Raw genomic sequence first — 6000 nt, forward strand, 5'->3', positions numbered from 1 at the left:
AAACAAAATAGAATTGATGACGCGCAACGAAAATCATAATAAAAATAGATAATATAATGAGACGAAAAAATTTAAACGGGTCGGGTTTCGGGTTTGTATAATAATGAATGTTACACTTCTCACACCAACCGCCGGAGGACTGGGCTTTAATGGAACAAGAGAATGAAGTTTACCGTGGGATGTTTTGCCATGGTGAATTTTATTTGTAGTTTTATTTTTTTTATTTGAACTTTGGTTTGTATTTTTATTATTACCTTTTGTTAAACTTTAATTTGTAACGTTTTCTTAATTTGAACATTGGCTTTTTCTTTTTATATTATCTTGCACTTTTAGTTCAAGTAAATTTATATTTTAAAACAAATTAAATAAATAAATAACAATTATTATGTGACGTTTGACACGTGGCATGATAGATAACAAAACTGGGTTATCCCACGATGCATAGAACATAGGATTGCTTCTTTGCTTACGTGACAGTGACATAACAGAATAACTAGTAAAACTAAGTTATTCCACAACACAACCTAACTCGTAAACTAGAAAATTCACAAAAAATCATAAAATTAATATTTTTTTTCCTGATCATCAAAGCTTATTCTCACATATACTTACACGTAACACGTAACACAATTTCATTTTTTAAGAGGGAAAATATTACAAAAACAAAAACCGAGAAAACTCAAAAGAAACAAGCACCTCAAACTTACTAGGAAAGGGACAGAACAAACAAAATGAAAACGTAAGCAAAACCTTACAATGGAAAATTAACAAAAAATTAAAGCGGCCTCACTTCTCCCAATTCAAAGTTGAACTATTGCTCCTATGCTTCACCCATAAGAAAATCGATCAAATGCAAGTTAACATAGGCATGCAACTCCTTGAGACACAGGTTGCAGTTATTGACGATCTTCGGATAAAGACCAATGATGGCACTAGTAGACATTCGTTGTTCTTATATCCAGACTAAGGGTTTGAGAGATGTTCACATTGTAAGTATCTCAATAGTTGTATACCTAGTTATAGTAGTATGATTGAAATGGGTACATGGTACGTAGAGATGGTCAAAAAAACCGGTCCGGGAACCGGTTTGCCGGTTTAAACCGGAAACCGGTTTTTACGAAAACCGGTTTTTTAAAAACCGGTTTGACCGGTTTACAAACCGCCGGTTCGTATTTCGGTTACAAGTTTTAGAGCCAAAACCGGTTAACAAACCGGTTAATGAAAAAACCGGTTATTATGAAAAAAACCGGTTATTAACCGGTTATTTTAAAAAAAAAACCGGTTAACCGGTTATTAACCGGTTCTAACCGGTTTCTAAACCGGTCCTAACCGGTTAGACCGGTTAGGGTTTTGACATACAAAAACCGGTTATTAAACGAACCGGTTTTTTTTCGGGCCAAAAAAAACCGGTCCGGTTAATAACCGAACCGGTTTTTTTAAAAAAACCGATTTGTGCACCTCTAATGGTACGTACGGGACACAAACTCTTGATTACAGACCACGAAACACAAGCACTATGTCTCGTGCGTAATTATTGTAGTGTCACTTGTATCTCTTGATGCTCATACTTTGTTTCGTCAACACGATCTTAACTTAGCAAAATACATCAACTTTGTCCCACTCAACGAATACACTTTCTAGTGATATGTACTTGTTGACATTACGTTAAACATGTTGGTATTTATAAGTTCTTGTCTTTGGTGACTTATGTACGTTTATACGTTGTCTAGCAGTTTAGTGGCTGGTGTTAACAGGAGAATTCAACATTCATAGTGCAAACTATTTGGTCGTCCTAGGGAAGAGTAGGGTTGTGCAACGGTTTGAAACTGCGAGAACCGAACCGTAACCTGAACCGAAAATAGAACCAAACCGAAACCGGAACCGAAAATGACCGAAAATAGAACCGGAACCTATTATAGTAAACTGATTCGGTTTCAGAACCGGTAAAGTCGGGTCTCGCTAATCGGTTCTTTGCCAGAACCAGCTCGATCATTTATTGATTAAATGGGTTGTGCAAACTTTGTAACTTGCAAACAAGTTTATATAGTTGTATATCTTTTTTCGTAGTAAAATTAATTTAGATTAAAATATGAACATCAATTATATTTTTTAATAAAACATAATTGTTGAAGTTAAATAAATAATTAGTGGCGGTAGATTAAAGAAAGATTCATATCATTTTATATAATATTACCTTGAAAGCTTGAATTAACATTGATCTTGATTGATAGGTATGAACGCAAAGAAATAAGATATGAATTAAAGAATGATTGAATGAATACCAGCTAATAAGTTACCCTATAAAAAATTGGAATTGGTAAATTTTTAAAAAGTTTTTAATATTCCGGTTCTTCGGTTCCACGTCTAGAACCATCGGTTTTACCCATAAAACCGAAACGGGAATTGTTTAACGCAAATAGTGAGAACCAAAAACCATAAGGTAACACAAGTTAGCGGTTCTGAGGCACCGGCTCGGTTCTGACGGTTCCAAATCGTTTCTCGCCCACCCCTAGAGAAGAGCATTGAGTGGGCGTTTCTAGCTTAACATAAAACAATGATTTTCATCAAACAAATATGTCACATAAATAATGAAATTATGATGTGTGAATAGGTGCTTTCTTCGGAAGATGATGAAACATTATAGCTTCCTGGCAATAGTAACGCAGTGTTATCTCTAACTGTTTGTATAGTTTTGTTGATGAAAATTGTAATAGGACACTTAGAAATATTGTCACTCGTAAATTGAGTTATGATGTCTCAAGGTGTGCTTCGGAGACTAAACTCATTCCTTACCTTAACCTAGAGAACAATGGACGAAGACTCGTAAGGAAGAAGAGACAAGAGGTCTCTGAATTTTCCTTTTGAGTCTTTCAACTTTCTACCTTGAGATAATAAGGAAGGAGAGAACCAAATTGCGACTCCTTTTAGAGAATGCAAGCCTCTAAGTGTGATCACTCATGGCATTCACCCAAAGCTGCGTCTAGATTTCATCTCTCCTTTGCACGGTTTCATCCTCTAAACCCGACTACTCCTGAGATTGATCTTCATGGTGTAAGTAGAACGCAATGAGAATACTAGTACAAGACTAAAGGTAAGTGTTCATGAGATTTAACACTATGCTCATGAACACTTAGGACGAGCATCTCCGAAGACACTTCAGTCGACAGGACTTGTGAGACTTCAAGCTTGGGTCAGAACTTGTGGGGCCCTAAAGATACCACCGTATTAGATCACACAAAATACGAAGTAGAAGTTTATTCAATGATGGTTTTTCTCATCATTGGATTATACTAATAATAGGAAAATGTGAATTTTATAAATGCCAACCTTGGTTATGAAGGTTAGTGTGTACATTCAATATGAAACCCTTTGTTCTGAGACCTCATATCTATATCTTCATGTGTTCTTTGTTTTCAGTAAACGATATTTGAAGAATAAACAATACTTAAAGAACATTGTCTCTTGATGCTTTATTTATCCTTCACAAACACCCACCCGTCTCTACGATATCCTTCACGATTACATGCCCTACACCTGAGACGAAAACATAGTTAACATTATAATATTGTTCAACAATATATTCACGTAATTAAAGTGGTATATCACGAGCAATATATAAATTGTCAGTCAAGGTTATCTTTATGTAATCAAGGTGCTAGAGTAAGATGAATAAAATATAAATTCGGCTTGAATCATTATTTTTATTGAATAAATGACTAATTCACATGCAAACGATTTGGATCAACTTCTGGTTAAGTTTGTTTATTATTATAATGGTATGTTCCGGGTACTTTGGGTTAATAACACATCTCTCTGGCTCTGTCCACACCATCTTTTTGGGGACTTTCGCGTGTTTCGACCCTTCTGTCGCATAACAATGCTTGTTGACCCGGATGATAGCTATCCTTGTTCTCGTGGGCACGTCGACAACGCCGTGGGCCGTTGAAGGATTGGCATTGAAGTCACCAATCGCCTCACGCCCCAAGATGATGTCATGCCCGTATCTCGCGGTTAGGACTAAGAACTCGACGTCCTCGGTCCCTGTATGAATCCCATCACTAAGTGTGACTGGAAATGTTATAACTCCCTTGGGGTGCATAACCTCATTCCCAAATCAGGAAACAGGGGCGTGGACGGGTTTCAAGCGTGCTTTATCCTCTTCTTCTAATTGCTCGAAGCATTGCTCGTACATTATATCGGATGTGCTTCCAGTGTCAAAGAAGACGTACTGGGACCGATAGTCTCCGAACAACGTTGTGACTATCAGAGGTTGCTTCGTGCATGGGCCGCCTTTCACTTTTGGAAAAACCACTGGTTCGCTTTTCCATTCGTCATCATCTGCCTCAGCCCATTTGTTTTTCCGAACGGGTCCGCCCTGAATCATGTGAACATTCAGGTCCTTGATCTGTTTCTTGGGTGGACCCTTATCCGCGGGAGCTGCGTTTTTTCGTGGACCTTGTCGCACATTTTTTAGCAGATGCTCCAGCTTACCGGACTTGATGGCGGATTCAATATCATTTCTCAAGCTTACGCATTCATTCGTGTCATGCCCGATGTCGTCATGGAACATGCAGTGCTTGCTTGGGTTCAGGTTTGCCCGCGTGGTCAATGGTTAAGGCTTCCTGAACTCGATGTTTTCTGTCGTCAGGATTTATGACGGAGTTTTCTTCAGGGGAATCCAATGTTGCTGATCATGTTTACCCGCCTTGCGGTCTTTCTGTTTTTGCCCGATTAACGATCTGGCATCAAATTGCTTGGAAGAACTTTCCGGAGGTTGAATCCTGGACCAGATCGAACCCCTTTCTTCTTTCTTAGGCTGGGTGTTCCTGGATTCAGTTTTCGTGTTATGTTTGGGCGTCTCCCGTCCCAACAGCTTTTCAGTAGCTGCAAAGACCTTGGCCGCAGACATGATAGCGTCCCATGTCCGGGGCATACCATCTCTTCTAGTGAGGCAGCGGAGGCTCAGTTCTTATCGCCTTCTTCTGAACGACGAAACTGAACCGGCTCACGCGGACTAGAACGCAAGAAAGCGACCCACAGAAGCCTCCACCTCCAATGCCCGGCAACAGAATTCAAAATGACGAAGTCTCGTGAGCCCAAATGGATGCATCTGGGATATATGGATCACATTGACATCTAGGAAGTCGCATAGAAACTTTGTAATAGGAAACCGGAAATTGCCAGTGGTGAAGAACTCACCATAAAGAGCGATCTTGCCGGCCGGAGGATTATCGGCCGTAGCACCCGGAGAAGGAAGCACTAGCTCCCACTCTGGTGCGAACCCATTGGTGATGTCTTGGAAATCAGCCATCTTCTAGTTGATGGAGCTATTCTCCACAACCCCATTCAAACCATCCTTACTCTTTGATCTTTCTTTCTTACCACCAGCCATGATAAACAAAAAAAAGAAGGAAGATCTTTGCAGAAAATAACAGATGAAACGCCTCATCCTTTATATGCACATCGCAATTAATGCAAAGAAGAGGGATACAACTCACTTTTATCAATCGTCAAGTCAGAAGGTGACACGTTAGGCGGGAACTGACAAAAACAAAATGATTTTGAATCAACCTTCTAAAACTGCGTGCAGGCACCTCGAGCACCACCCTGACATGACTCAGACTGGAGACATCACGTCTCAGACGACAAAACAGTATCCCCAGTTCAAAAAAGAAACAGGAATTCCGAGGACCAACAAGTTCAACCTGCAACAAAGGGTCAAAGCAGTGAGTTCATAATTCCACCCGCGACATCGCATCGTAAAAGCAATGATGGACTGGGAGACTTATAGAGGTATGGTAGTAAAGCTACCCACGGATCTAGAATTTAACCCGCGGATTGTCAATTAACATCCGCAAGAGGAACATGTGGACCAGAGCACTTGCAAGTCGTGACAAGACCAACAAAGTCACCCGCAGTTCCGAAGACACGCTTCGCAGGCTTCCATCCCGACCCGCGGATTACCAATGAGCATTCGCAGGAGGAGCCCACAAGTAACAT

This window comes from Bidens hawaiensis, unplaced genomic scaffold, assembly GCF_021521415.1.
Source record: "Bidens hawaiensis isolate Kalapana, Puna unplaced genomic scaffold, B.hawaiensis_p1.1 tig00003902_1, whole genome shotgun sequence".
Classification (NCBI taxonomy): domain Eukaryota; kingdom Viridiplantae; phylum Streptophyta; class Magnoliopsida; order Asterales; family Asteraceae; genus Bidens; species Bidens hawaiensis.